Source organism: Phyllobates terribilis, unplaced genomic scaffold (genome assembly GCF_046119375.1).
Source record: "Phyllobates terribilis strain yellow unplaced genomic scaffold, ASM4611937v1 Scaffold_1__5_contigs__length_1240528914, whole genome shotgun sequence".
Taxonomy (NCBI): Eukaryota; Metazoa; Chordata; class Amphibia; order Anura; family Dendrobatidae; genus Phyllobates; species Phyllobates terribilis.
Genome location: NW_027362761.1, coordinates 605,373,997 through 605,400,364, shown reverse-complemented (window position 1 = coordinate 605,400,364; position 26,368 = coordinate 605,373,997). Strand labels below are relative to the sequence as shown.

The window sequence follows — 26,368 nt, the reverse complement described above, 5'->3', positions numbered from 1 at the left end:
TGATAAATGGTGGCGCAGCCTCAGATCATAACAATGATGACTGGTGTCACCTGGCGAGCAATGAACCCGCCGCACGTGCGGGTGAGCATCATCTTCCTGCCATAATACCAGACGTCTTATCGTCACTTAGTGCTTTGTCTTCTCTGTCAGCGGCTCTTCCCGCGATCCCTCACCTGCCGGAGCGACAGCCGTGGTCATGACAGGTACATTCCTCTGCGGCTCGTCCATCAAGTCCTGTCAGCTCTTCTCTGCAGGGCCCTTACCTGATCTCATGCTTCCATCGCGCCCTTCTTCATTTTCTGCACCTTCTCCACCTTCTTCATCTTCTTCACCTTCTCCACCTTCTTCACCTCCTTCACCTTCTTCATCTCCTTCACTTTCTGCACCTTTTTCATCTCCTTCACCTTCTGCACCTTCTTCACCTTCTTCATCTCCTTCACTCTCTTCACCTTCTTTGCCTCCTTCACCTTCTTCATCTCCTTCACTTTCTTCTCCTTCTTCACCTCCTTCACCTTTTTCGTCTCCTTCACTTTCTTAACCTTCTTCACCTTTTTCATGTTCTTCACCTTATTCACCTCCTTCACCTTTTTCATCTCCTTCACCTTCTTCACCTGCTTCACCTTCTTCATCTCCTTCACCTTCTGCACCTTCTTCATGTTCTGCACCTTCTTCATCTCCTTCACCTTCTGCACCTTCTTCATCTCCTTCACCTTCTTGACCTTTTTCATCTCCTTCACCTTCTTCACCTTCTTCACCTATTTCATCTCCTTCACATTCTGCATCTTCTGCACCTTCTTTACCTCCTTCACCTTTTTCATCTCTTTCACCTTCTGCACCTGCTTCACCTTCTGCACCTTCTTCACCTTCTGCACCTTCTTCACCTCCTTCACCTTCTGCACCTCTCCTTCACCTACTTCACCTCCTTCACTTTCTGCAGCTTCTTCATCTTCTGCACCTTCTTCATCTCCTTTACCTTCTGCACCTTCTTCACCTCCTTCACCTTCTTCATCTCCTTCACCTTCAGCACCTTCTTCACCTCCTTCACCTTCTTCACCTTCTTCATCTCCTTCACCTTCTTCACCGTTTTGTATCTTCTGCAGCTTCTTCATCTTCTGCAGCTTCTTCATCTTCTGCACCTTCTTCATCTTCTTCACCTTCTTGACCTTTTTCAGATCCTTTACCTTCTGCATCTTCTGCACCTTCTTCTCCTTCTGCACCTGCTTCACCTCCTTCACCTTCTTCACCTCCTTCACCTTCTGCACCTTCTTCATCTTCTGCACCTTCTTCTCCTTCTGCACCTGCTTCACCTCCTTCACCTTCTTCACCTCCTGCACCTTCTTCATCTTCTGCACCTTCTTCATCTTCTGCACCTTATACATCTACTTCAGCTTCTTCCTCTCTCCTTCACCTACTTCACCTCATTCACCTTCTGCAGCTTCTTCATCTTCTGCACCTTCTTCATCTCCTTCACCTTCTGTACCCTCTTCACCTTCTGCACCTTCTTGACCTCCTTCACCTTCTTCATCTCCTTCACCTTCTTCACCTACTTCACCTTCTTCATCTCCTTCACCTTCTTCACCTTTTTGCATCTTCTGCAGCTTCTTCATCTTCTGCACCTTCTTCATCTTCTTCACCTTCTTGACCTTTTTCAGCTTCTTCACCTTCTGCACCTTCTTCACCTTCTTCATCTCCTTCATCTTTTGCACCTTCTTCACCTCCTTCACATTCTGCACCTTCTTCACCTCCTTCACCTTCTGCACCTTCTTCATCTTCTGCACCTTCTTCATCTCCTTCACCTTCTGCACCTTCTTCATCTTCTTCACCTTCTTGACCTTTTTTATCTCCACCTTCTTCACCTTTTGCACCTTCTTCATCTCCTTCACCTTTTGCACCTTCTTCACTTCCTTCACCTTCTGCACCTTCTTCACCTTCTGCACCTTCTTCACCTCCTTCACCTTCTTCATCTCCTTCACCTTTTACACCTTCTTCACCTCCTTCACCTTCTTCATCTCCTTCACCTTCTGCACCTTCTTCACCTCCTTCACCTTCTGCACCTTCTTCACCTCCTTCACCTTCTTCATCTCCTTCACCTTCTGCACCTTCTTCACCTTCTTCACCTCCTTCACCTTCTTCACCTCCTTCACCTTCTGCACCTTCTTCACCTCCTTCACCTTCTGCACCTTTTTCATCTCCTTCACCTTCTGCACCTTCTTCACCTTTTTCATCTCCTTCACCTTCTTCATTGTCTTCACCTTTTTGACCTTCTTCATCTTCTGCACCTTTTGCACTGTCACATTTTTTTACAGTTAAGAAATGTGACTATAAAGTTGCTACGTGGCTGATAACAGAGAATCATTGCTGATCATATAACTGTTACATGTGTAATAATCTGCAGGATATATCACTATGTATCTGTCGTAAGGTGGAGGAGTGATGCTCTGCAGAGAGGACAGTAGTGTAATAATCTGCATGATATATCACTATTTATCTGTCAGGAAGTGGAAGAGCGATGCTCTGCAGAAATGACAGTAATGTAATAATCTGCAGGATGTATCACTATGTATCTGTCTTAAGGTGGAGGAGTGATGCTCTGCAGAGAGGACAGTAGTGTAATAATCTGCATGATATGTATCTCAGGAAGTGGAAGAGCGATGCTCTGCAGAATAGACAGTAATGTAATAATCTGCAGGATATATCACGATGTATCTGTCGTAAGGTGGAGGAGTGATGCTCTGTAGAGAGGACAGTGGTGTAATAATCCGCAGGATATATCACAATGTATCTGTCAGGAGGTGGAGGAGCGATGCTCTGCAGCCTGTACAGAGGTCAGTGGTGTAATAATCTGCAGAATGTATCACTGTATCACTGGGGGAGCGATGCTCTGCGTGGTGATGTATCACTGTAACATTCCCCCTGTGATGAGGACACGTCGGAGTTATCGGGAGGCCGAGGATAAATCCGCGTTTCCTCCTCCTCCTCGGGGAACACTCAGGATTTGGCGAAGGAACATGGAGTTTAGAAGCTGAAAGATTTTCCAGACATTAAGTATCGATGACCCCGAAAGAGACAGAAAGAAGAGGAAGCAGCCGGGTGCACAGAGGAGTCACTGATACACAGCACTGCCAGAGAGCAGAGACAGGACAGAACAGAGACAAAGAGAGAACAGAGACAGAGAGAGAACAGAGACAGGAGAGAGAGAGGGAAGAGACAGGACAGAGAGAGGGAAGAAGAGGAAGCAGCCGGGTGCACAGAGGAGTCACCGATACACAGCACTGCCAGAGAGCAGAGACAGGACAGAACAGAGACAAAGAGAGAACAGAGACAGAGAGAGAACAGAGACAGGACAGATAGAGGGAAGAGACAGGACAGAGAGAGGGAAGAGACAGGACAGAGAGAGGGAAGAAGAGGAAGCAGCTGGGTGCACAGAGGAGTCACCGATACACAGCACTGCCAGAGAGCAGAGACAGGACCGAACAGAGACAAAGAGAGAACAGAGACAGAGAGAGAACAGAGACAGGAGAGAGAGAGGGAAGAGACAGGACAGAGAGAGGGAAGAGACAGGACAGAGAGAGGGAAGAAGAGGAAGCAGCTGGGTGCACAGAGGAGTCACCGATACACAGCACTGCCAGAGCGCAGAGACAGGACCGAACAGAGACAAAGAGAGAACAGAGACAGAGAGAGAACAGAGACAGGAGAGAGGGAAGAGACAGGACAGAGAGAGGGAAGAGACAGGACAGAGAGAGGGAAGAAGAGGAAGCAGCTGGGTGCACAGAGGAGTCACCGATACACAGCACTGCCAGAGCGCAGAGACAGGACCGAACAGAGACAAAGAGAGAACAGAGACAGCGAGAGAGGGAAGAGACAGGACAGAGAGAGGGAAGAGACAGGACAGAGAGGGAAGAGACAGGACAGAGAGAGGGAAGAAGAGGAAGCAGCCGGGTGCACAGAGGAGTCACCGATACACAGCACTGCCAGAGAGCAGAGACAGGACCGAACAGAGACAAAGAGAGAACAGAGACAGAGAGAGAACAGAGACAGAGAGAGAGGGAAGAGACAGGACAGAGAGAGGGAAGAGACAGGACAGAGAGGGAAGAGACAGGACAGAGAGAGGGAAGAAGAGGAAGCAGCCGGGTGCACAGAGGAGTCACCGATACACAGCACTGCCAGAGAGCAGAGACAGGACCGAACAGAGACAAAGAGAGAACAGAGACAGAGAGAGAACAGAGACAGAGAGAGAGGGAAGAGACAGGACAGAGAGAGGGAAGAGACAGGACAGAGAGGGAAGAGACAGGACAGAGAGAGGGAAGAAGAGGAAGCAGCCGGGTGCACAGAGGAGTCACCGATACACAGCACTGCCAGAGCGCAGAGACAGGACCGAACAGAGACAAAGAGAGAACAGAGACAGGACAGAGAGAGGGAAGAAGAGGAAGCAGCTGGGTGCACAGAGGAGTCACCGATACACAGCACTGCCAGAGCGCAGAGACAGGACCGAACAGAGACAAAGAGAGAACAGAGACAGAGAGAGAACAGAGACAGAGAGAGAGGGAAGAGACAGGACAGAGAGAGGGAAGAGACAGGACAGAGAGGGAAGAGACAGGACAGAGAGAGGGAAGAAGAGGAAGCAGCCGGGTGCGCAGAGGAGTCACCGATACACAGCACTGCCAGAGCGCAGAGACAGGACCGAACAGAGACAGAGAGAGAACAGAGACAAAGAGAGAACAGAGACAGGACAGAGAGGGAAGAAGAGGAAGCAGCCGGGTGCACAGAGGAGTCACCGATACACAGCACTGCCAGAGAGCAGAGACAGGACCGAACAGAGACAAAGAGAGAACAGAGACAGAGAGAGAACAGAGACAGGAGAGAGAGGGAAGAGACAGGACAGAGAGGGAAGAAGAGGAAGCAGCCGGGTGCACCGAGGAGTCACCGATACACAGCACTGCCAGAGTGCAGAGACAGGACAGAACAGAGACAAAGAGAGAACAGAGACAGGAGAGAGAGGGAAGAGACAGGAGAGAGAGAGGGAAGAAGAGGAAGCAGCCGGGTGCACAGAGGAGTCACCGATACACAGCACTGCCAGAGAGCAGAGACAGGACCGAACAGAGACAAAGAGAGAACAGAGACAGAGAGAGAACAGAGACAGGACAGAACAGAGACAAAGAGAGAGCAGAGACAGAGAGAGAACAGAGACAGGAGAGAGAGGGAAGAGACAGGAGAGAGAGAAGGAAGAAGAGGAAGCAGCCGGGTGCACAGAGGAGTCACCGATACACAGCCAGAGTGCAGAGACAGGACAGAACAGAGACAGAGAGAGAACAGAGACAGGAGAGAGAGGGAAGAAGAGGAAGCAGCCGGGTGCACAGAGGAGTCACCGATAAACAGCACTGCCAGAGCGCAGAGACAGGACCGAACAGAGACAAAGAGAGAACAGAGACAGGAGAGAGAGGGAAGAGACAGGACAGAGAGAGGGAAGAAGAGGAAGCAGCCGGGTGCACAGAGGAGTCACCGATACACAGCACTGCCAGAGAGCAGAGACAGGACCGAACAGAGACAAAGAGAGAACAGAGACAGAGAGAGAACAGAGACAGAGAGAGAGGGAAGAGACAGGACAGAGAGAGGGAAGAGACAGGACAGAGAGGGAAGAGACAGGACAGAGAGAGGGAAGAAGAGGAAGCAGCCGGGTGCACAGAGGAGTCACCGATACACAGCACTGCCAGAGAGCAGAGACAGGACCGAACAGAGACAAAGAGAGAACAGAGACAGAGAGAGAACAGAGACAGAGAGAGAGGGAAGAGACAGGACAGAGAGAGGGAAGAGACAGGACAGAGAGGGAAGAGACAGGACAGAGAGAGGGAAGAAGAGGAAGCAGCCGGGTGCACAGAGGAGTCACCGATACACAGCACTGCCAGAGCGCAGAGACAGGACCGAACAGAGACAAAGAGAGAACAGAGACAGGACAGAGAGAGGGAAGAAGAGGAAGCAGCTGGGTGCACAGAGGAGTCACCGATACACAGCACTGCCAGAGCGCAGAGACAGGACCGAACAGAGACAAAGAGAGAACAGAGACAGAGAGAGAACAGAGACAGAGAGAGAGGGAAGAGACAGGACAGAGAGAGGGAAGAGACAGGACAGAGAGGGAAGAGACAGGACAGAGAGAGGGAAGAAGAGGAAGCAGCCGGGTGCGCAGAGGAGTCACCGATACACAGCACTGCCAGAGCGCAGAGACAGGACCGAACAGAGACAGAGAGAGAACAGAGACAAAGAGAGAACAGAGACAGGACAGAGAGGGAAGAAGAGGAAGCAGCCGGGTGCACAGAGGAGTCACCGATACACAGCACTGCCAGAGAGCAGAGACAGGACCGAACAGAGACAAAGAGAGAACAGAGACAGAGAGAGAACAGAGACAGGAGAGAGAGGGAAGAGACAGGACAGAGAGGGAAGAAGAGGAAGCAGCCGGGTGCACCGAGGAGTCACCGATACACAGCACTGCCAGAGTGCAGAGACAGGACAGAACAGAGACAAAGAGAGAACAGAGACAGGAGAGAGAGGGAAGAGACAGGAGAGAGAGAGGGAAGAAGAGGAAGCAGCCGGGTGCACAGAGGAGTCACCGATACACAGCACTGCCAGAGAGCAGAGACAGGACCGAACAGAGACAAAGAGAGAACAGAGACAGAGAGAGAACAGAGACAGGACAGAACAGAGACAAAGAGAGAGCAGAGACAGAGAGAGAACAGAGACAGGAGAGAGAGGGAAGAGACAGGAGAGAGAGAGGGAAGAAGAGGAAGCAGCCGGGTGCACAGAGGAGTCACCGATACACAGCCAGAGTGCAGAGACAGGACAGAACAGAGACAGAGAGAGAACAGAGACAGGAGAGAGAGGGAAGAAGAGGAAGCAGCCGGGTGCACAGAGGAGTCACCGATAAACAGCACTGCCAGAGCGCAGAGACAGGACCGAACAGAGACAAAGAGAGAACAGAGACAGGAGAGAGAGGGAAGAGACAGGACAGAGAGGGAAGAAGAGGAAGCAGCCGGGTGCACAGAGGAGTCACCGATACACAGCACTGCCAGAGAGCAGAGACAGGACAGAACAGAGACAAAGAGAGAACAGAGACAGCGAGAGAGGGAAGAGACAGGACAGAGAGAGGGAAGAAGAGGAAGCAGCCGGGTGCACAGAGGAGTCACCGATAAACAGCACTGCCAGAGAGCAGAGACAGGACAGAACAGAGACAAAGAGAGAACAGAGACAGGACAGAGAGAGGGAAGAGACAGGACAGAGAGAGGGAAGAAGAGGAAGCAGCCGGGTGCACAGAAGAGTCACCGATACACAGCACTGCCAGAGAGCAGAGACAGGACTGAACAGAGACAAAGAGAGAACAGAGACAGAGAGAGAACAGAGACAGGAGAGAGAGGGAAGAGACAGGACAGAGAGAGGGAAGAAGAGGAAGCAGCCGGGTGCACAGAGGAGTCACCGATACACAGCACTGCCAGAGTGCAGAGACAGGACAGAACAGAGACAAAGAGAGAACAGAGACAGAGAGAGAACAGAGACAGGACAGAGAGAGGGAAGAAGAGGAAGCAGCCGGGTGCACAGAGGAGTCACTGATACACAGCACTGCCAGAGAGCAGAGACAGGACAGAACAGAGACAAAGAGAGAACAGAGACAGAGAGAGCAGAGACAGGAGAGAGAGGGAAGAGACAGGACAGAGAGAGAACAGAGACAGGACAGAGAGGGAAGAAGAGGAAGCAGCCGGGTGCACAGAGGAGTCACCGATACACAGCACTGCCAGAGAGCAGAGACAGGACCGAACAGAGACAAAGAGAGAACAGAGACAGAGAGAGAACAGAGACAGGAGAGAGAGGGAAGAGACAGGACAGAGAGAGGGAAGAAGAGGAAGCAGCCGGGTGCACAGAGGAGTCACCGATACACAGCACTGCCAGAGAGCAGAGACAGGACAGAACAGAGACAAAGAGAGAACAGAGACAGAGAGAGAACAGAGACAGGAGAGAGAGGGAAGAGACAGGACAGAGAGAGGGAAGAAGAGGAAGCAGCCGGGTGCACAGAGGAGTCACCGATACACAGCACTGCCAGAGAGCAGAGACAGGACCGAACAGAGACAAAGAGAGAACAGAGACAGGAGAGAGAGGGAAGAGACAGGACAGAGAGAGGGAAGAAGAGGAAGCAGCCGGGTGCACAGAGGAGTCACCGATACACAGCACTGCCAGAGAGCAGAGACAGCACAGAACAGAGACAAAGAGAGAACAGAGACAGAGAGAGAACAGAGACAGAGAGAGAGGGAAGAGACAGGACAGAGAGAGGGAAGAGACAGGACAGAGAGGGAAGAGACAGGACAGAGAGAGGGAAGAAGAGGAAGCAGCCGGGTGCACAGAGGAGTCACCGATACACAGCACTGCCAGAGAGCAGAGACAGGACAGAACAGAGACAAAGGCTGTGTGCCCACGTAGCGTTTTTCAAGCGTTTTTGATGCGGAATTTCCGCAGCGGAAACGCTTGTAAAACGCTTGGTAACCCGCACCCCATGGTCCCCAATGGGATTCCGCAAGTTCTATGCACATGCTGCGGATTTTTCCGCAGCGTTTATGCTGCGTTCAAAAATCCGCAGCATGTCAATTAATTTTGCGTTTCCGCAAGCAGAATTGCCATAGTCCAATGCATAAAAAACGCAAGGCAATTCCGCATGTGGAAAACGCGTGATAAACGCGCGAAAAACGCGCGATAAACGCGTGCGGAATTCCGCATGCGTTTTTCCGGGAGAGGACTTGCATTTATGCAGCAGAAATTTTCTGCTTCATAAATGCAACGTGGGCACATAGCCAAAGAGAGAACGGAGACAGGACAGAGACAGGACAGAGAGAGGGAAGAAGAGGAAGCAGCTGGGTGCACAGAGGAGTCACCGATACACAGCACTGCCAGAGAGCAGAGACAGGACCGAACAGAGACAAAGAGAGAACAGAGACAGAGAGAGAACAGAGACAGGACAGATAGAGGGAAGAAGAGGAAGCAGCCGGGTGCACAGAGGAGTCACCGATACACAGCACTGCCAGAGAGCAGAGACAGGACCGAACAGAGACAAAGAGAGAACAGAGACAGAGAGAGAACAGAGACAGGAGAGAGACAGGACAGAGAGAGGGAAGAAGAGGAAGCAGCTGGGTGCACAGAGGAGTCACCGATACACAGCACTGCCAGAGCGCAGAGACAGCACAGAACAGAGACAAAGAGAGAACGGAGACAGGACAGAGACAGGACAGAGAGAGGGAAGAAGAGGAAGCAGCTGGGTGCACAGAGGAGTCACCGATACACAGCACTGCCAGAGAGCAGAGACAGGACAGAACAGAGACAAAGAGAGAACGGAGACAGGACAGAGACAGGACAGAGAGAGGGAAGAAGAGGAAGCAGCTGGGTGCACAGAGGAGTCACCGATACACAGCACTGCCAGAGAGCAGAGACAGGACCGAACAGAGACAAAGAGAGAACAGAGACAGAGAGAGAACAGAGACAGGACAGATAGAGGGAAGAAGAGGAAGCAGCTGGGTGCACAGAGGAGTCACCGATACACAGCACTGCCAGAGTGCAGAGACAGGACCGAACAGAGACAAAGAGAGAAGAGACAGGACAGAGAGGGAAGAGACAGGACAGAGAGGGAAGAAGAGGAAGCAGCCGGGTGCACAGAGGACTCACCGATACACAGCACTGCCAGAGCGCAGAGACAGAACAGAACAGAGACAAAGAGAGAACAGAGACAGGACAGAGAGAGGGAAGAGACAGGACAGAGAGGGAAGAAGAGGAAGCAGCTGGGTGCACAGAGGAGTCTCCGATACACAGCACTGTCAGAGTGCAGAGACAGAACAGAGACAAAGAGAGAACAGAGACAGGACAGAGAGAGGGAAGAGACAGGACAGAGAGGGAAGAAGAGGAAGCAGCCGGGTGCACAGAGGAGTCACCGATACACAGCACTGCCAGAGAGCAGAGACAGGACCGAACAGAGACAAAGAGAGAACGGAGACAGGACAGAGACAGGACAGAGAGAGGGAAGAAGAGGAAGCAGCTGGGTGCACAGAGGAGTCACCGATACACAGCACTGCCAGAGCGCAGAGACAGCACAGAACAGAGACAAAGAGAGAACAGAGACAGGACAGAGACAGGACAGATAGAGGGAAGAAGAGGAAGCAGCCGGGTGCACAGAGGAGTCACCGATACACAGCACTGCCAGAGCGCAGAGACAGCACAGAACAGAGACAAAGAGAGAACAGAGACAGGATAGAGACAGGACAGAGAGAGGGAAGAAGAGGAAGCAGCCGGGTGCACAGAGGAGTCACCGATACACAGCCAGAGTGCAGAGACAGGACAGAACAGAGACAAAGAGAGAAGAGACAGGACAGAGAGGGAAAAGACAGGACAGAGAGGGAAGAAGAGGAAGCAGCCGGGTGCACAGAGGACTCACCGATACACAGCACTGCCAGAGAGCAGAGACAGGACAGAACAGAGACAAAGAGAGAACGGAGACAGGACAGATAGAGGGAAGAAGAGGAAGCAGCCGGGTGCACAGAGGAGTCACCGATACACAGCACTGCCAGAGCGCAGAGACAGGACAGAACAGAGACAAAGAGACAGCAGAGAGAACAGAGACAGGACAGAGAGGGAAGAAGAGGAAGCAGCTGGGTGCACAGAGGAGTCTCCGATACACAGCACTGCCAGAGTGCAGAGACAGGACAGAACAGAGACAGGACAGAGAGAGAGAAGAGACAGGACAGAGAGAGGGAAGAGACAGGACAGAGAGGGAAGAAGAGGAAGCAGCCGGGTGCACAGAGGAGTCACCGATACACAGCACTGCCAGAGAGCAGAGACAGGACAGAACAGAGACAAAGAGAGAACAGAGACAGAGAGAGAACAGAGACAGGACAGAGAGAGAGAAGAGACAGGACAGAGAGAGGGAAGAGACAGGACAGAGAGGGAAGAAGAGGAAGCAGCCGGGTGCACAGAGGAGTCACCGATACACAGCACTGCCAGAGAGCAGAGACAGGACAGAACAGAGACAAAGAGAGAACAGAGACAGAGAGAGAACAGAGACAGGAGAGAGAGAGGGAAGAGACAGGACAGAGAGAGGGAAGAGACAGGACAGAGAGGGAAGAAGAGGAAGCAGCCGGGTGCACAGAGGAGTCACCGATACACAGCACTGCCAGAGCGCAGAGACAAAGAGAAAACAGAGACAGAGAGAGAACAGAGACAGGAGAGAGAGGGAAGAGACAGGACAGAGAGAGGGAAGAGACAGGACAGAGAGGGAAGAAGAGGAAGCAGCCGGGTGCACAGAGGAGTCACCGATACACAGCCAGAGTGCAGAGACAAGACAGAACAGAGACAAAGAGAGAACAGAGACAAAGAGAGAACAGAGACAGGAGAGAGAGAGGGAAGAGACAGGACAGAGAGAGGGAAGAGACAGGACAGAGAGAGGGAAGAGACAGGACAGAGAGAGGGAAGAAGAGGAAGCAGCCGGGTGCACAGAGGAGTCACCGATACACAGCCAGAGCGCAGAGACAGGACAGAACAGAGACAAAGAGAGAACAGAGACAGGACAGAGAGAGGGAAGAGACAGGACAGAGAGGGAAGAAGAGGAAGCAGCCGGGTGCACAGAGGAGTCACCGATACACAGCACTGCCAGAGAGCAGAGACAGGACAGAACAGAGACAAAGAGAGAACAGAGACAGAGAGAGAACAGAGACAGCAGAGAGAGAGGGAAGAGACAGGACAGTGAGGAAAGAGACAGGACAGAGAGAGGGAAGAGACAGGACACAGAGAGGGAAGGGACAGGACAGAGAGAGGGAAGAAGAGGAAGCAGCCGGGTGCACAGAGTAGTCACCGATACACAGCACTGCCAGAGCGCAGAGACAGGACAGAACAGAGACAAAGAGAGAACAGAGACAGCGAGAGAACAGAGACAGGAGAGAGAGGGAAGAGACAGGACAGAGAGGGAAGAAGAGGAAGCAGCCGGGTGCACAGAGGTGTCACCGATACACAGCAGTGCCAGAGTGCAGAGACAGGACCGAACAGAGACAAAGAGAGAACAGAGACAGGAGAGAGAGGGAAGAGACAGGACAGAGAGGGAAGAAGAGGAAGCAGCCGGGTGCACAGAGGTGTCACCGATACACAGCAGTGCCAGAGCGCAGAGACAGGACAGAACAGAGACAAAGAGAGAACAGAGACAGAGAGAGAACAGAGACAGGACAGAGAGGGAAGAAGAGGAAGCAGCCGGGTGCACAGAGGAGTCACCGATACACAGCACTGCCAGAGCGCAGAGACAGGACCGAACAGAGACAAAGAGAGAACAGAGACAGGACAGAGAGGGAAGAAGAGGAAGCAGCCGGGTGCACAGAGGAGTCACCGATACACAGCACTGCCAGAGAGCAGAGACAGGACCGAACAGAGACAAAGAGAGAACAGAGACAGAGAGAGAACAGAGACAGGACAGAGAGAGGGAAGAGACAGGACAGAGAGGGAAGAGACAGGACAGAGAGAGGGAAGAGACAGGACAGAGAGGGAAGAAGAGGAAGCAGCCGGGTGCACAGAGGAGTCACCGATACACAGCTCTGCTAGAGTGCAGAGACAGGACCGAACAGAGACAAAGAGAGAACAGAGACAAAGAGAGAACAGAGACAGAGAGAGAACAGAGACAGGAGAGAGAGAGGGAAGAGACAGGACAGAGAGGGAAGAGACAGGACAGAGAGAGGGAAGAGACAGGACAGAGAGGGAAGAAGAGGAAGCAGCCGGGTGCACAGAGGAGTCACCGATACACAGCACTGCCAGAGTGCAGAGACAGGACCGAACAGAGACAAAGAGAGAACAGAGACAAAGAGAGAACAGAGACAGGAGAGAGAGAGGGAAGAGACAGGACAGAGAGGGAAGAGACAGGACAGAGAGAGGGAAGAAGAGGAAGCAGCCGGGTGCACAGAGGAGTCACCGATACACAGCACTGCCAGAGAGCAGAGACAGCACAGAACAGAGACAAAGAGAGAACAGAGACAGGACAGAGAGAGGACCGAACAGAGACAAAGAGAGAACAGAGACAGAGAGAGAACAGAGACAGGAGAGAGAGAGGGAAGAGACAGGACAGAGAGAGGGAAGAGACAGGACAGAGAGAGGGAAGAAGAGGAAGCAGCCGGGTGCACAGAAGAGTCACCGATACACAGCACTGCCAGAGAGCAGAGACAGGACCGAACAGAGACAAAGAGAGAACAGAGACAGAGAGAGAACAGAGACAGGACAGATAGAGGGAAGAAGAGGAAGCAGCCGGGTGCACAGAGGAGTCACCGATACACAGCACTGCCAGAGAGCAGAGACAGGACCGAACAGAGACAAAGAGAGAACAGAGACAAAGAGAGAACAGAGACAGAGAGAGAACAGAGACAGGAGAGAGAGAGGGAAGAGACAGGACAGAGAGGGAAGAGACAGGACAGAGAGAGGGAAGAGACAGGACAGAGAGGGAAGAAGAGGAAGCAGCCGGGTGCACAGAGGAGTCACCGATACACAGCACTGCCAGAGTGCAGAGACAGGACCGAACAGAGACAAAGAGAGAACAGAGACAAAGAGAGAACAGAGACAGGAGAGAGAGAGGGAAGAGACAGGACAGAGAGGGAAGAGACAGGACAGAGAGAGGGAAGAAGAGGAAGCAGCCGGGTGCACAGAGGAGTCACCGATACACAGCACTGCCAGAGAGCAGAGACAGCACAGAACAGAGACAAAGAGAGAACAGAGACAGGACAGAGAGAGGACCGAACAGAGACAAAGAGAGAACAGAGACAGAGAGAGAACAGAGACAAATCTAGGGAAGAGTCTCTGTTCTCATTTCATTCCTGCATTTGCTCCTCTTTTTTGTCAGGTTTTTGGCCTCTGTTCTGTCGCTCCTCTTCCCGCTTGTGTGTCTCTGAAGCCTCTTCTGTGTTCTCTGCTTTCATGGTCCCCATAGTCGGGGATTTCAGGTTTCCAGATGTTTTCTCCTTATTCATCATTTTTGACTTATTTGAAAAGTCACAAAATTTGTCACAGTGAAATAGTGCGACGTTGTCACCTGTCATCACAGGGTCCGGTGTCAGAGCAGCGTCACTCAGCAGTCCTATGTCAGATGCCATCTTTTATCCGTCGTCAGTCCTGTGTCAGTCGTCAGTCCTGTGTCAGTCGTCAGTCCTGCGTCAGTCGTCAGTCCTGTGTCAGTCGTCAGTCCTGCGTCAGTAGTCAGTCCTGTGTCAGTCACTATTGACCCCAGGTGTAACGTCTCCTTTCCTTTCGGTGCAGATATTGGCAGCTGCAGACGTCTCCCCAGGAGCAGCGCTCCTCCGTTCATGAGCTGACAGGCGGCACTGAGGAACACTCACAGGGTAAGCCGTGCGGAGGCTGCAGGAGGAGCGGGGTTTGGTGGGTTTTATCTTTCTGTTTAGCTGTGGCTCACAATCTAATCTCCTATCACACAGTGTATCACTACTCCCATCATCCCTGACCCCAGAGCTCACAATCTAATCTCCTATCACACAGTGTATCACTACTCCCATCATCCCTGACCCCAGAGCTCACAATCTAATCTCCTATCACACAGTGTATCACTACTCCCATCATCCCTGACCCCAGAGCTCACAATCTAATCTCCTATCACACAGTGTATCACTACTCCCATCATCCCTGACCCCAGAGCTCACAATCTAATCTCCTATCACACAGTGTATCACTACTCCCATCATCCCTGACCCCAGAGCTCACAATCTAATCTCCTATCACACAGTGTATCACTACTCCCATCATCCCTGACCCCAGAGCTCACAATCTAATCTCCTATCACACAGTGTATCACTACTCCCATCATCCCTGACCCCAGAGCTCACAATCTAATCTCCTATCACACAGTGTATCACTACTCCCATCATCCCTGACCCCAGAGCTCACAATCTAATCTCCTATCACACAGTGTATCACTACTCCCATCATCCCTGACCCCAGAGCTCACAATCTAATCTCCTATCACACAGTGTATCACTACTCCCATCATCCCTGACCCCAGAGCTCACAATCTAATCTCCTATCACACAGTGTATCACTACTCCCATCATCCCTGACCCCAGAGCTCACAATCTAATCTCCTATCACACAGTGTATCAATACTTCCATCATCCCTGACCCCAGAGCTCACAATCTAATCTCCTATCACACAATGTATCACTACTCCCATCATCCCTGACCCCGGAGCTCACAATCTAATCTCCTATCACACAGTGTATCACTACTCCCATCATCCCTGACCCCAGAGCTCACAATCTAATCTCCTATCACACAGTGTATCACTACTCCCATCATCCCTGACCCCGGAGCTCACAATCTAATCTCCTATCACACAGTGTATAACTACTCCCATCATCCCTGACCCCAGAGCTCACAATCTAATCTCCTATCACACAGTGTATCACTACTCCCATCATCCCTGACCCCAGAGCTCACAATCTAATCTCCTATCACACAGTGTATCACTACTCCCATCATCCCTGACCCCAGAGCTCACAATCTAATCTCCTATCACACAGTGTATCACTACTCCCATCATCCCTGACCCCAGAGCTCACAATCTAATCTCCTATCACACAGTGTATCACTACTCCCATCATCCCTGACCCCAGAGCTCACAATCTAATCTCCTATCACACAGTGTATCACTACTCCCATCATCCCTGACCCCAGAGCTCACAATCTAATCTCCTATCACACAGTGTATCACTACTCCCATCATCCCTGACCCCGGAGCTCACAATCTAATCTCCTATCACACAGTGTATCACTACTCCCATCATCCCTGACCCCAGAGCTCACAATCTAATCTCCTATCACACAGTGTATCACTACTCCCATCATCCCTGACCCCGGAGCTCACAATCTAATCTCCTATCACACAGGGTATAACTACTCCCATCATCCCTGACCCCAGAGCTCACAATCTAATCTCCTATCACACAGTGTATCACTACTCCCATCACCCCTGACCCCAGAGCTCACAATCTAATCTCCTATCACACAGTGTATCACTACTCCCATCACCCCTGACCCCAGAGCTCACAATCTAATCTCCTGTCACACAGTGTATCACTACTCCCATCATCCCTGACCCCGGAGCTCACAATCTAATCTCCTATCACACAGTGTATAACTACTCCCATCATCCCTGACCCCAGAGCTCACAATCTAATCTCCTATCACACAGTGTATCACTACTCCCATCATCCCTGACCCCGGAGCTCACAATCTAATCTCCTATCACACAATGTATCACTACTCCCATCATCCCTGACCCCAGAGCTCACAATCTAATCTCCTATCACACAGTGTATCACTACTCCCATCATCCCTGACCCCGGAGCTCACAATCTAATCTCCTATCACACAATGTATCACTACTCCCATCATCCCTGACCTCAGAGCTCACAATCTAATCTCCTATCACCCAGTGTATCACTACTCCCATCATCTCTGACCCCGGAGCTCACAATCTAATCTCCTATCACACAGTATATCACTACTCCCATCATCCCTGACCCCGGAGCTCACAATCTAATCTCCTATCACACAGTATATCACTACTCCCATCATCTCTGACCCCGGAGCTCACAATCTAATCTCCTATCACACAATGTATCACTACTCCCATCATCCCTGACCCCGGAGCTCACAATCTAATCTCCTATCACACAATGTATCACTACTCCCATCATCCCTGACCCCAGAGCTCACAATCTAATCTCCTGTCACACAATGTATCACTACTCCCATCATCCCTGACCCCAGAGCTCACAATCTAATCTCCTATCACACAATGTATCACTACTCCCATCATCCCTGACCCCGGAGCTCACAATCTAATCTCCTATCACACAGTGTATCACTACTCCCATCATCTCTGACACCGGAGCTCACAATCTAATCTCCTATCACACAGTGTATCACTACTCCCATCATCCCTGACCCCGGAGCTCACAATCTAATCTCCTATCACACAATGTATCACTACTCCCATCATCCCTGACCTCAGAGCTCACAATCTAATCTCCTATCACACAGTGTATCACTACTCCCATCATCCCTGACCCCGGAGCTCACAATCTAATCTCCTATCACACAATGTATCACTACTCCCATCATCTCTGACACCGGAGCACACAATCTAATCTCCTATCACACAGTGTATAACTACTCCCATCATCCCTGACCCCGGAGCTCACAATCTAATCTCCTATCACACAATGTATCACTACTCCCATCATCTCTGACACCGGAGCTCACAATCTAATCTCCTATCACACAGTATATCACTACTCCCATCATCCCTGACCCCGGAGCTCACAATCTAATCTCCTATCACACAATGTATCACTACTCCCATCATCCCTGACCCCAGAGCTCACAATCTAATCTCCTATCACACAGTGTATCACTACTCCCATCATCCCTGACCTCAGAGCTCACAATCTAATCTCCTGTCACACAGTGTATCACTACTCCCATCATCCCTGACCCCGGAGCTCACAATCTAATCTCCTGTCACACAGCGTATCACTACTCCCATCATCCCTGACCCCAGAGCTCACAATCTAATCTCCTATCACACAGTGTATCACTACTCCCATCATCCCTGACCCCGGAGCTCACAATCTAATCTCCTATCACACAGTGTATCACTACTCCCATCATCCCTGACCCCGGAGCTCACAATCTAATCTCCTATCACACAGTGTATCACTACTCCCATCATCCCTGACCCCAGAGCTCACAATCTAATCTCCTATCACACAGTGTATCACTACTCCCATCATCCCTGACCCCGGAGCTCACAATCTAATCTCCTATCACACAGTATATCACTACTCCCATCATCCCTGACCCCAGAGCTCACAATCTAATCTCCTATCACACAGTGTATCACTACTCCCATCATCCCTGACCCCAGAGCTCACAATCTAATCTCCTATCACACAATGTATCACTACTCCCATCATCCCTGACCCCAGAGCTCACAATCTAATCTCCTATCACACAGTGTATCACTACTCCCATCATCCCTGACCCCAGAGCTCACAATCTAATCTCCTATCACACAGTGTATCACTACTCCCATCATCCCTGACCCCGGAGCTCACAATCTAATCTCCTATCACACAGTGTATCACTACTCCCATCATCCCTGACCCCAGAGCTCACAATCTAATCTCCTATCACACAATGTATCACTACTCCCATCATCCCTGACCCCAGAGCTCACAATCTAATCTCCTATCACACAGTGTATCACTACTCCCATCATCCCTGACCCCGGAGCTCACAATCTAATCTCCTATCACACAGTGTATCACTACTCCCATCATCCCTGACCCCAGAGCTCACAATCTAATCTCCTATCACACAGTGTATCACTACTCCCATCATCCCTGACCCCGGAGCTCACAATCTAATCTCCTATCACACAGTGTATCACTACTCCCATCATCCCTGACCCCGGAGCTCACAATCTAATCTCCTATCACACAGTGTATCACTACTCTCATCATCCCTGACCCCAGAGCTCACAATCTAATCTCCTATCACACAGTGTATCACTACTCCCATCATCCCTGACCCCGGAGCTCACAATCTAATCTCCTATCACACAGTGTATCACTACTCCCATCATCCCTGACCCCAGAGCTCACAATCTAATCTCCTATCACACAGTGTATCACTACTCTCATCATCCCTGACCCCAGAGCTCACAATCTAATCTCCTATCACACAATGTATCACTACTCCCATCATCCCTGACCCCAGAGCTCACAATCTAATCTCCTATCACACAGTGTATCACTACTCCCATCATCCCTGACCCCGGAGCTCACAATCTAATCTCCTATCACACAATGTATCACTACTCCCATCATCCCTGACCCCAGAGCTCACAATCTAATCTCCTATCACACAGTGTATCACTACTCCCATCATCCCTGACCCCGGAGCTCACAATCTAATCTCCTATCACACAGTATATCACTACTCCCATCATCCCTGACCCCAGAGCTCACAATCTAATCTCCTATCACACAGTGTATCACTACTCCCATCATCCCTGACCCCAGAGCTCACAATCTAATCTCCTATCACACAATGTATCACTACTCCCATCATCCCTGACCCCGGAGCTCACAATCTAATCTCCTATCACACAGTGTATCACTACTCCCATCATCCCTGACCCCGGAGCTCACAATCTAATCTCCTATCACACAGTGTATCACTACTCCCATCATCCCTGACCCCGGAGCTCACAATCTAATCTCCTATCACACAGTGTATCACTACTTCCATCATCCCTGACCCCAGAGGTCACAATCTAATCTCCTATCACACAATGTATCACTACTCCCATCATCCCTGACCCCAGAGCTCACAATCTAATCTCCTATCACACAGTGTATCACTACTCCCATCATCCCTGACCCCAGAGTTCACAATCTAATCTCCTATCACACAGTGTATCACTACTTCCATCATCCCTGACCCCGGAGCTCACAATCTAATCTCCTATCACACAGTGTATCACTACTCCCATCATCCCTGATCCCGGAGCTCACAATCTAATCTCCTATCACACAGTGTATCACTACTCCCATCATCCCTGACCCCGGAGCTCACAATCTAATCTCCTATCACACAATGTATCACTACTCCCATCATCCCTGACCCCGGAGCTCACAATCTAATCTCCTATCACACAGTGTATCACTACTCCCATCATCCCTGACCCCGGAGCTCACAATCTAATCTCCTATCACACAGTGTATCACTACTCTCATCATCCCTGACCCCAGAGCTCACAATCTAATCTCCTATCACACAGTGTATCACTACTTCCATCATCCCTGACCCCAGAGCTCACAATCTAATCTCCTATCACACAGTGTATCACTACTCCCATCATCCCTGATCCCGGAGCTCACAATCTAATCTCCTATCACACAGTGTATCACTACTCCCATCATCCCTGACCCCGGAGCTCACAATCTAATCTCCTATCACACAATGTATCACTACTCCCATCATCCCTGACCCCAGAGCTCACAATCTAATCTCCTATCACACAGTGTATCACTACTCCCATCATCCCTGACCCCGGAGCTCACAATCTAATCTCCTATCACACAGTGTATCACTACTCCCATCATCCCTGACCCCGGAGCTCACAATCTAATCTCCTATCACACAGTGTATCACTACTCTCATCATCCCTGACCCCAGAGCTCACAATCTAATCTCCTATCACACAGTGTATCACTACTCCCATCATCCCTGACCCCGGAGCTCACAATCTAATCTCCTATCACACAGTGTATCACTACTCCCATCATCCCTGACCCCAGAGCTCACAATCTAATCTCCTATCACACAATGTATCACTACTCCCATCATCCCTGACCCAGAGCTCACAATCTAATCTCCTATCACACAGTGTATCACTACTCCCATCATCCCTGACCCCGGAGCTCACAATCTAATCTCCTATCACACAATGTATCACTACTCCCATCATCCCTGACCCCAGAGCTCACAACCTAATCTCCTATCACACAGTGTATCACTACTCCCATCATCCCTGACCCCGGAGCTCACAATCTAATCTCCTATCACACAGTATATCACTACTCCCATCATCCCTGACCCCAGAGCTCACAATCTAATCTCCTATCACACAGTATATCACTACTCCCATCATCCCTGACCCCAGAGCTCACAATCTAATCTCCTATCACACAATGTATCACTACTCCCATCATCCCTGACCCCAGAGCTCACAATCTAATCTCCTATCACACAATGTATCACTACTCCCATCATCCCTGACCCCGGAGCTCACAATCTAATCTCCTATCACACAGTGTATCACTACTCCCATCATCCCTGACCCCGGAGCTCACAATCTAATCTCCTATCACACAGTGTATCACTACTCCCATCATCCCTGACCCCAGAGCTCACAATCTAATCTCCTATCACACAGTGTATCACTACTCCCATCATCCCTGACCCCGGAGCTCACAATCTAATCTCCTATCACACAGTGTATCACTACTCCCATCATCCCTGAACCCGGAGCTCACAATCTAATCTCCTATCACACAGTGTATCACTACTCCCATCATCCCTGACCCCGGAGCTCACAATCTAATCTCCTATCACACAGTGTATCACTACTCCCATCATCCCTGACCCCGGAGCTCACAATCTAATCTCCTATCACACAGTGTATCACTACTTCCATCATCCCTGACCCCAGAGCTCACAATCTAATCTCCTATCACACAGTGTATCACTACTCCCATCATCCCTGACCCCGGAGCTCACAATCTAATCTCCTATCACACAGTGTATCACTACTCCCATCATCTCTGACACCGGAGCTCACAATCTAATCTCCTATCACACAATGTATCACTACTCCCATCATCCCTGACCCCAGAGCTCACAATCTAATCTCCTATCACACAGTGTATCACTACTCCCATCATCCCTGACCCCAGAGCTCACAATCTAATCTCCTATCACACAGTGTATCACTACTCCCATCATCCCTGACCCCAGAGCTCACAATCTAATCTCCTATCACACAGTGTATCACTACTCCCATCATCCCTGACCCCAGAGCTCACAATCTAATCTCCTATCACACAGTGTATCACTACTCCCATGATCCCTGACCCTGGAGCTCACAATCTAATCTCCTATCACACAGTGTATCACTACTCCCATCATCCCTGACCCCAGAGCTCACAATCTAATCTCCTATCACACAGTGTATCACTACTCCCATCATCCCTGACCCCAGAGCTCACAATCTAATCTCCTATCACACAGTGTATCACTACTCCCATCATCCCTGACCCCAGAGCTCATAATCTAATCTCCTATCACACAGTGTATCACTACTTCCATCATCCCTGACCCCAGAGCTCACAATCTAATCTTCTATCACACAGTGTATCACTACTCCCATCATCCCTGACCCCGGAGCTCACAATCTAATCTCCTATCACACAATGTATCACTACTCCCATCATCCCTGACCCCGGAGCTCACAATCTAATCTCCTATCACACAATGTATCACTACTCCCATCATCCCTGACCCCGGAGCTCACAATCTAATCTTCTGTCACACAGTGTATCACTACTCCCATCATCCTTGACCCCGGAGCTCACAATCTAATCTTCTGTCACACAATGTATCACTACTCCCATCATCCCTGACCCCGGAGCTCACAATCTAATCTCCTATCACACAGTGTATCACTACTCCCATCATTCCTGACCCCGGAGCTCACAATCTAATCTCCTATCACACAGTATATCACTACTCCCATCATCCCTGACCCCGGAGCTCACAATCTAATCTCCTATCACACAATGTATCACTACTCCCATCATCCCTGACCCCAGAGCTCACAATCTAATCTCCTATCACACAGTGTATCACTACTCTCATCATCCCTGACCTCAGAACTCACAATCTAATCTCCTATCACACAGTGTATCACTACTCCCATCATCCCTGACCCCGGAGCTCACAATCTAATCTTCTGTCACACAGTGTATCACTACTCCCATCATCCCTGACCCCGGAGCTCACAATCTAATCTTCTGTCACACAATGTATCACTACTCCCATCATCCCTGACTCCGGAGCTCACAATCTAATCTCCTATCACACAGTGTATCACTACTCCCATCATCCCTGACCCCAGAGCTCACAATCTAATCTCCTATCACACAGTGTATCACTACTCCCATCATCCCTGACCCCAGAGCTCACAATCTAATCTCCTATCACACAGTGTATCACTACTCCCATCATCCCTGACCCCAGAGCTCACAATCTAATCTCCTGTCACACAGTGTATCACTACTCCCATCATCCCTGACCCCGGAGCTCACAATCTAATCTCCTATCACACAATGTATCACTACTCCCATCATCCCTGACCCCAGAGCTCACAATCTAATCTCCTATCACACAATGTATCACTACTCCCATCATCCCTGACCCCGGAGCTCACAATCTAATCTCCTATCACACAATGTATCACTACTCCCATCACCCCTGACCCCAGAGCTCACAATCTAATCTCCTGTCACACAATGTATCACTACTCCCATCATCCCTGACCCCGGAGCTCACAATCTAATCTCCTATCACACAGTGTATCACTACTCCCATCATCCCTGACCCCGGAGCTCACAATCTAATCTTCTGTCACACAGTGTATCACTACTCCCATCATCCTTGACCCCGGAGCTCACAATCTAATCTTCTGTCACACAATGTATCACTACTCCCATCATCCCTGACCCCGGAGCTCACAATCTAATCTCCTATCACACAGTGTATCACTACTCCCATCATCCCTGACCCCGGAGCTCACAATCTAATCTTCTGTCACACAGTGTATCACTACTCCCATCATCCCTGACCCCGGAGCTCACAATCTAATCTTCTGTCACACAGTGTATCACTACTCCCATCATCCTTGACCCCAGAGCTCACAATCTAATCTTCTGTCACACAATGTATAACTACTCCCATCATCCCTGACCCCAGAGCTCACAATCTAATCTCCTATCACACAGTGTATCACTACTCCCATCATCCCTGACCCCGGAGCTCACAATCTAATCTCCTATCACACAGTATATCACTACTCCCATCATCCCTGACCCCAGAGCTCACAATCTAATCTTCTGTCACACAGTGTATCACTACTCCCATCATCCCTGACCCCAGAGCTCACAATCTAATCTCCTATCACACAGTATATCACTACTCCCATCATCCCTGACCTCAGAGCTCACAATCTAATCTCCTATCACACAGTGTATCACTACTCCCATCATCCCTGACCCCGGAGCTCACAATCTAATCTCCTATCACACAGTGTATCACTACTCCCATCATCCCTGACCCCAGAGCTCACAATCTAATCTCCTATCACACAGTGTAACACTACTCTCATCATCCTTGACCCCGGAGCTCACAATCTAATCTCCTATCACACAGTGTATCACTACTCCCATCATCCCTGACCCCGGAGCTCACAATCTAATCTCCTATCACACAATGTATCACTACTCCCATCATCCCTGACCCCAGAGCTCACAATCTAATCTCCTATCACACAGTGTATCACTACTCCCATCATCCCTGACCCCAGAGCTCACAATCTAATCTCCTATCACACAGTGTATCACTACTCCCATCATCCCTGACCCCAGAGCTCACAATCTAATCTTCTGTCACACAATGTATCACTACTCCCATCATCCCTGACCCCGGAGCTCACAATCTAATCTCCTATCACACAGTGTATCACTACTCCCATCATCCCTGACCCCGGAGCTCACAATCTAATCTCCTATCACACAGTGTATCACTACTCCCATCATCCCTGACCCCGGAGCTCACAATCTAATCTCCTATCACACAGTATATCACTACTCCCATCATCCCTGACCCCAGAGCTCACAATCTAATCTTCTGTCACACAGTGTATCACTACTCCCATCATCCCTGACCCCAGAGCTCACAATCTAATCTCCTATCACACAGTATATCACTACTCCCATCATCCTTGACCCCGAGCTCACAATCTAATCTCCTATCACACAGTGTATCACTACTCCCATCATCCCTGACCCCAGAGCTCACAATCTAATCTCCTATCTCACAATGTATCACTACTCCCATCATCCCTGACCCCGGAGCTCACAATCTAATCTCCTATCACACAATGTATCACTACTCCCATCATCCCTGACCCCAGAGCTCACAATCTAATCTCCTATCACACAATGTATCACTACTCCCATCATCCATGACCCCAGAGCTCACAATCTAATCTCCTATCACACAGTGTATCACTACTCCCATCATCCCTGACGCCAGAGCTCACAATCTAATCTCCTATCACACAGTGTATCACTACTCCCATCATCCCTGACCCCAGAGCTCACAATCTAATCTCCTATCACACAGTATATCACTACTCCCATCATCCCTGACCCCGGAGCTCACAATCTAATCTCCTATCACACAATGTATCACTACTCCCATCATCCCTGACCCCAGAGCTCACAATCTAATCTCCTATCACACAGTGTATCACTACTCCCATCATCCCTGACCCCAGAGCTCACAATCTAATCTCCTATCACACAGTGTATCACTACTCCCATCATCCCTGACCCCAGAGCTCACAATCTAATCTTCTGTCACACAATGTATCACTACTCCCATCATCCCTGACCCCGGAGCTCACAATCTAATCTCCTATCACACAGTGTATCACTACTCCCATCATCCCTGACCCCAGAGCTCACAATCTAATCTCCTATCACACAGTGTATCACTACTCCCATCATCCCTGACCCCAGAGCTCACAATCTAATCTCCTATCACACAGTATATCACTACTCCCATCATCCCTGACCCCAGAGCTCACAATCTAATCTCCTATCACACAGTGTATCACTACTCCCATCATCCCTGACCCCAGAGCTCACAATCTAATCTCCTATCACACAATGTATCACTACTCCCATCATCCCTGACCCCAGAGCTCACAATCTAATCTCCTATCACACAGTGTATCACTACTCCCATCATCCCTGACCCCAGAGCTCACAATCTAATCTCCTATCACACAGTGTATCACTACTCCCATCATCCCTGACCCTGGTATGAGGGATCAGACTTTGTGCCCTGATCTCTGTGGGATGCTGGGAGTCCTGCTCCTGACGCAGCGGGCTCGTGGGGTGACGCACAGTCGGCTCTGCTGTGCGGCCGCTGCTTTCTGCCTTTTCTCGGCCTCACACGTCACATTGATGGCCGAGTGTCATAAAAGGGTTTTATGAGACCGGGATGAAGAGCGGCCGCCATGCTATGAACTGCAGCGCTGCTCGTGCTTCGCTTCTGCTTAGGTCATAGATATATTTCCATTAACCCCATCACCGCCAGTGCTGTATTCACATGACAAGGAGCGGTCAATAGTAATCATCCCGCGGGACGTCGCCGTGTGTCTTTCTAGCACATTTCTTCTTGCCGTGAATGAGTTAAAACCTGAGACTTAGAAACCTGTTCAGACCTGTTACTTGTATCCGGTCTACAAGCCTGGACTGATACACTGTGCCAAACCCTCAGCTCAGGAAATGATCTGTGCTGCTGCGATGCTCTGATACAGGGTAACAAACCCCCAGCAGTGCTCAGGACAAGGGTCTAATAGTAAGACACAAAGTATCTGATAGTTACAAAGTCTCATCAG

The 26,368-nt window shown here is 50.1% G+C and overlaps 1 protein-coding gene across 8 annotated transcripts in view; it reads left to right on the top strand.

Annotated features, from left to right (window-relative positions):
• Window positions 1-26,368, top strand: part of CNTFR (ciliary neurotrophic factor receptor) — an 869,018-nt gene that overhangs the window by 402,663 nt on the left and 439,987 nt on the right. For 5 of the 8 annotated variants that reach the window (XM_073683152.1, XM_073683168.1, XM_073683143.1 and 2 more), the window contains one exon: window positions 14,296-14,378. The exons of the other annotated variants lie outside the window; for them this stretch is intronic. The gene's annotated coding sequence lies outside the window, so the exon portion shown is untranslated. The remainder of the gene's footprint in view (window positions 1-14,295; window positions 14,379-26,368) is intronic. 8 annotated transcript variants of the gene reach the window in all.